Below are 4891 nucleotides of genomic sequence, written 5' to 3'. Positions count from 1 at the left end.
GCCCCGAGCAGGCAGAGGGGGATGCTTTATGAGAAGCAGTTACAGCCGTTCTTGGAGGACTTTGGCTCCGAGCCCTTCTGCCACATTCTTCGGAGAGATCATATCAAAAACTATTTTTACTAAAAATGTAGTGGTAACAGGCTCCAGATGTCTGTTGTTATGTAATAAGGTTTGTTTTAATGGAGCCCACTTCCAGATGTGCTGCTTGGACTCGAGGCATCTGCCTGGTCCTCTGCGGAGCAGGGGGAGCAGCCAGCCCCCGAGCCGGGCGAGATGTCCCCATCCTGGGGGCGGCACCTTCCCAGAGCATTGCTTTCCCTTCTCCTTTTTTTTCCAGCACAGCTTTCACCATCCTTGGCAGCCGTCTTGGGTCCCGCATTTTGTTTTTGGAGGAGGTCAGCAAGAAGGGTCACCAAGCACCGGCTTGTTCAGCAGTGCATGAGAAAGAGGTGGGCAATGCTGGGGTAAGGAGCAATTCTTGGGAACACCGCCATGGGACTCACTGGGACTGCCTGCAAGCATCACATCGCCATCAAACGGATGGGGAGAATTACGTGGTTGGGGACCCACAATAACTGGGGACTGAGGAATTGATGAGCTGACCACGTCTGGCCTTCCCAGGACGTGCTGGGGGCTCTCTCAGCTGGGAGAAAAACCTGGACACCGTGCCTGCTAGGAGGAAGGAACCAGTCTGGGGTTTCCTTGGACCTGGAAGTGGAGAGGGAAGATAGGAGGAGCTGAGGAAAGAGTGTGCCACCTTCCCACTGAGCCTGCAGGAACAGCCTGGAAAACACCAAGGGGCCGAGTCCAAGGGACGTGGTGGGATTTTGTGGGATGTGCGCCCATCCTGCAGGCAAAAGAGGTTCTTGCAGGGCTTGCTTGCAAAACACCAGCAGGCAGGGCAGTGATTTCCCACCCTCTTCTGTGTCTCTCCATCCACAGTAGGTGTAAACGGATCAGCCAGAGCCCTTGTGTAGCCATTCGGAGGTGTTGGGCTCACCCTCAAACCCAGATGTGGCTTGGTTGCTCTCCACTGCATCTCCTCCTCCCTATCCAGAGGCAACTTTCTGGCCCAGTTCCTACGTTGTCATCAATATCCACCAGCTCAGCCTTGCTTCATCTCGCCTGCTAGAGGCCCACTTCCCTGGAGAGGCCACTGGAGGTGGGAGGGAAGGCTTTTGGAGGCACTTTTGGACACGGCAGCTTCTGCTCGGTGCAGGTCTGGGGGCTGCAGGTTTGGTGGCCCCCTTTCTCCTGCTGGCCCCTGTTAATGGTGCTGGTGAGATTCAGCCTGCAGTTAGCAGGAACTGGCTGCTCACCCCTTGGGCAGGAAGGGCTCCACGTAGGGGATGTGGGAGATGTCTGCGTCCACGCGGCCAGGGGGATAAGCGGAGCATGCCGAGCTGAGGGGGATTTGAATTCAAAGCACGCGGCTCCGAGCCACTGCTATTAGCATCTGCTAATAAAATGCTAAGACTTATTAAGCGCCCAGATCCAGGAGGGAGATTTAAGCAGGATGCACTTGGACTGGAAGCAAGAGGCTTAAGTGCTTTCCCAAGAGCACAGACGTGCGAGCGGCCGGGCTCAGGCAGATTTGCAGCCTGCGGATGGGATGGGGCCGAGCTCCCTGCCCAGGTCCTGCACAGACACCGCTGACCTCCCAGGCTGGGATCTTCAAACAGGCAGAGCTGCAGCGAGAAAAACTCCCTGGGGGCTGCTCTGTCTCGACTTGAACCTCCCTACCATCAGAAAATAGAAAGGCTACGGCGCGAGGCAGGCTGCGGGTCCATGCTCTGCGTGTGCAGACTGCCTCGGCCACGGAGCCGATGGGAAATCCATCAGCTCACACACTAATGGGAAGGTTTCCATGTTTGTATTTTTTAAAGAAAAGGAGTCCTCTTTTTTTTTTTTTTTTTTTTTTCTTTTTTCCTCCCCCTTTCTTCCTATGATGAAGCCACTGTGTGCAGGGCCAGGAGCAGGCTGTTTGGTGGAGGGGCGCTCCCTGCTCCGATGTGGGGCAAAGCCCCAGAGGAGAGGAGAAAGAAGGTGGAGGGGGACAGGAGAGGGAAGCAAAGGCGAAGGCATGGCCAGGCTGGGGAGCAGCCGGTGCAAGGTGCAGGATCCAGCTCTGTGAAAGGAATGAACGAGCACTTCAGCTTGGGCCTCACCCACAGCAAGTCTGTGTGAAATGTGGATATGGGGTGGAAAATCCCTGTGGAGAGGAAATGCACGGCTTTGGCAGAGCGAGGCTTCAAACGGGCCAACTAGCTGTCCCGGGAGGATGTCCTGGCACGCAGAAAGTCCACTCTCATCTCCTTCCCTGATCCTTTAACCATGAACCCTTCCTCGCAGGGGACAGCGGGTGGCAGGGGACAGTACCCAGCCTGGGACACGGCTCGTGGGGTAGGGTGAGCAGGAGGAGACCCAGCCAGGCTCCTCGGGAACTCCAGCACCCCCAGACCCTTTGTGTGACCTCCCCTCCAAAAAGGCTCTCAGCAGAGACCTGGGGCAGCAACGTGGCTGTTCAACCAGGGTAGCAGCGCTCAATCCCTCCAAAAAGCTCCCAAAAGTCGCAAGGGGTTGGGGCAACATTTCAGGATGAGATGTGAGGGGTGAACGCACGATGCTGCTAGCACAGCGCTGAGGGAGGGGGAAGCACTCTCTCATTTTCTGGCCAGCTCCTGGCCTGGCGGGGATGAGACCTGGAGGAGACTGAATTCACCCCCAGGCCTCACCATTAGTCATCCTTACAGTGCAAATGGATTTCTCCAAAAACCTTTAAATATCAACGCCCCTGGGGGAAAGAAGCTTTGTATGGCAGTCAGAGGGGCCGGGTGGATGTGGAAAGAGGAGCAAGAGAGATCCAGGCAGCTTGCAGGCAGGACATCAGCTCTGCCAGGCCCCCAGCAAGCTGCCTGTGCTGGGCACACTGGTGTATGGCCTGGGCTTTGCTCGGAGCCTTCCAGAGTCCTGTCCCCAGCTCTGCTGCTGACCCCCAGTGCGTTACAGCAAGGCACATCCCTGCTCTGGCTGCCTGTGGGGAGGAAGGAGGAGGTGAGCCCTTACCTCCTGCTTAACCACAGCCGTGCTCAGCACTTCTGCGGCACAGGCGTTTGGTAGCCCCCCAGCAGCTCCCAGCCACGAACCGAGGGTCCCAGGAGGTGCAGTAGCCCGGGACGGGAGGGCAGAGCGCGGTGCAGGCTGCACACCACAGCGCGTTGAAAATACTACTGCTAATTACACAATGGGTTCCTCATGTTCCCTGGAAATGCAATACGCAGGAGGACTCCCAGCCAATTCATGTTTTAGGACAAATCGAGGCAATATATTACTCGACTCAGCTCCTAAATTTGGTCATACTTCAGCTCGTGTTTTCAGACGTTTGTGAGTTAGGTTGGCCGATGCCACAGAGAAAAGTGATGGGGCAATTATCCTAATTAGGAACAAATGCATTACTTCTGCAAGTTATTTGGTGCTTGGAAGAAGACCTCCCCATTGCGTGACTACTTTGCGCAGAGTTAACCCCTGCCAAGACCTCCGGGAGGTCATTTTCCTGGAAGGCGAGGAGGAAATCCAGTGCCCATCCGATTATTTGGGTTAAAAGCTGAGCAGCACGGGGAGCTTCCACAGTGCCCGGCAGGAGGTTTGGTGGCTTTGCTGGCACTGGGCAGCTTTTCCCCTCCGTGGGTATCAGTGCCAGACTGTGTGTAAGGAACCAAACTCCACCGCCCTTCAGCCTGCAGCGGCCGTCAGCACGTGTCGGGTGAGGCAGCATCCTCACCACGCTGATGAGCAGGGTTCCTCTTGCTCCCTCCCCAAATCACAGCCTGCAGGTGCCGGTAAAGCTGTGTGGCACTGGTTTTTTTTGCTCCTATAGACAAGGAAAATGAGCTCAGTCAAAAGCCCTGGCACTTCCCAGGCAGCCCATGGCTTTGTAGGTTTGCCCCAGCACTGGAGACCTCAGTACACGTACGTAGGGGTCTTCAGGCAAGACCAGGTTAAGAAACTCCTCTTCACCTTCAAATTTAGCCAATTTTACTTTGTTTTGCTGATGTAGAGGCCCCCCTTGCAGCTCGGGGGGCAGTACCAACCATTCTGCCACCCCCCAGATCTGCACACGCAGACAGCGCGGGATGCAAACCGGCATCCACGGCCAGCAGAACCGCCAGCAGCTTAATGAGGTCTTTGCCATCAGTGGCCCTTAATGAGGAGAACGAGTATCCTCCAACCAGCAGCCGTGCTCTGGCCCCAATATCTGAGCTATCAGAGGGGGTTCTGAGGAGTGGCAGAAGGGAGGTGGGCTCAAGCCCATTGCAGTAAGTTACCAAAACGCAACTGCTAAAATCCACCCCGACTTTCTGCAGGTAACAGAGCCTGCTCCTGGCCAAACCCCGCTCGCAGGGGGACTCTGCAGCCCCACAGACACCCCACCTGGCACAGCCCCCGGTGCCCAAGGCTGAAGTTCTTGGCACACCTCACCTTCCTTGAAATCCCACACAGACCAACCCGGTGACCCCGCAGTCTGTGCATTGGGGTTTGTTCTTTGGGAATTTCGGGATCTGGAGACAAGGTCCAGGAACACCAGGCAGTTCCTCTGAGCTGTCTGGGTGTTTCAGCTGCCTCTGCTGTCCTTTACTGAAGTAGAAAATTAACATGAGCCACTAGGGTGTGGACCCGAGGAAGATCTAGAGGTTTCTGACAATCTTTAGGTGTTTCTAATGAGTGTGATTTGCTGCTCTTACACTAGAGGGTCAGTTCCCTTTTTATTTATTTGGTTTTTGATTTGGGACAAGGTTTTGGTAGTGGGGGGCTGCAAGGGTGGCAGAAGAACCTAATAATTGTCCCATGCTAGATAAGGGCCAGTTCCAGCCAGCTGGAAAAGCAATCCTCT

At 55.5% G+C, this 4891-nt stretch overlaps 1 long non-coding RNA gene across 1 annotated transcript; it reads right to left on the bottom strand.

Annotated features, from left to right (window-relative positions):
• Positions 1 to 1013: 1013 nt before the first annotated feature.
• On the bottom strand, positions 1014 to 4651 carry LOC137865522 (uncharacterized). The gene is made up of 2 exons (XR_011101959.1): positions 4480 to 4651; positions 1014 to 3871 (listed from the first exon to the last, which is right to left on the bottom strand). It is a non-coding gene; the product is annotated as an uncharacterized lncRNA (long non-coding RNA).
• Positions 4652 to 4891: the final 240 nt, after the last annotated feature.

The sequence above is a fragment of the Anas acuta genome, chromosome 16 (assembly GCF_963932015.1).
Source record: "Anas acuta chromosome 16, bAnaAcu1.1, whole genome shotgun sequence".
NCBI classification, from domain to species: domain Eukaryota; kingdom Metazoa; phylum Chordata; class Aves; order Anseriformes; family Anatidae; genus Anas; species Anas acuta.
The sequence above is the reverse complement of the archived record's forward strand: the minus strand, read 5'-3'. Positions and strand labels throughout refer to the sequence as shown.